The following is a 1240-nucleotide window of genomic DNA, read 5'->3' as shown; positions in this document are numbered from 1 at the left end:
TAACTGCTTTGTGGTGTGGTTTGTTATTTTAAGTAGCCCCTTTTTAGATTTCACACTTATAACTTTAAAATAGTCTTCATGGTGTTTGGGAATTTTTTGTTTCCAAATGCATGTTGCTCTGTGACAACTGTTGTTTTACTTACATTTTCCTTGCAATTTTTTAATCAACCTGAGGTCCATTTATTTTTGTGATTAATATTTTATTAACAAATATGCATACAGATCACTCACAAAGCCCAAAGATTCTTCAAAATAGTCAAAATGTTTGCTCCCCAGACAAAAAATGTGTCACTTTGCACAAGGTGGTAGTAGCATCAGGCTCCAGCAGATGGCATTGCACAAGGAGGACTGGACCAAAAGTATCTACAGAGATGCGACAGGATTCATTGATTGAGAAGAGGTGGTACAGTATGTGAATGTCTCAATAAATGCTTGGAAAATGAATTGCAAAGCAGATGTTATTGATTGGCCAAAAGGAGAGATTGCATTTGAGGTACTAAAGGCCATAGTGTGAAGGAAACAGCTGAATTTTTAGGCGTATCAAAGCATGTGGTCATATGGGTTGGCCAGCAGCGGCAAAAATCCCAGTCTACAGGATATTCTTGTAAGAATTGTGTAGAATAAACGGACGGACAGTGAATAAAAATCCCTTCGCTTCCAGGCAAGAATTGCTTCTAGAAGTCAACAAAGGCCCTTCACAACCAACTTCTGAAAGAACACAGCAGGGAACACAAGGTTCATCAAGGTACAAACAATGTAAATGAACTCTCAAAGGTACAACAGTGATATTAAGGTCCAATTGTGCACCTTTTTCCCAGGTGAAAAGCATGCACATTAGTTCTTTAAGTGTTCCTAGTTCTATACAGAGCCATTATCTTTACTAATGAATCCTTGAGGATATTGACTAAAGGTATTCAGCCAGCCCTTCTAATTAGTGATTCTTGCTACTTGAAGGTGCACCTATTGCCTTCACAACTTGTATAATCTCTGTAGTGCACTGACTAGTGAAGGGATATAAATTATCTCCCATATTTAAATTTGAATAGTTTTGTTTAAGATTATATTTCTAACTAGGGTGGCCTGCAGCAAGAAGGGCCTGGCTTCAAGTCCCTGGTTGGGTGACCAGGGTCCTTTCTGTGTAGAGCTTGCATGTGCTCCCCATGTCTATGTGGGTTTCCTACAACAGTCCAACAACGTGTAATCAGGCAAACTGAAGATGTTAAATAGGCCCTAGGTGTGA

This window comes from Pygocentrus nattereri, chromosome 23 (genome assembly GCF_015220715.1).
Source record: "Pygocentrus nattereri isolate fPygNat1 chromosome 23, fPygNat1.pri, whole genome shotgun sequence".
NCBI classification, from domain to species: domain Eukaryota; kingdom Metazoa; phylum Chordata; class Actinopteri; order Characiformes; family Serrasalmidae; genus Pygocentrus; species Pygocentrus nattereri.
The sequence above is the reverse complement of the archived record's forward strand: the minus strand, read 5'-3'. Positions refer to the sequence as shown.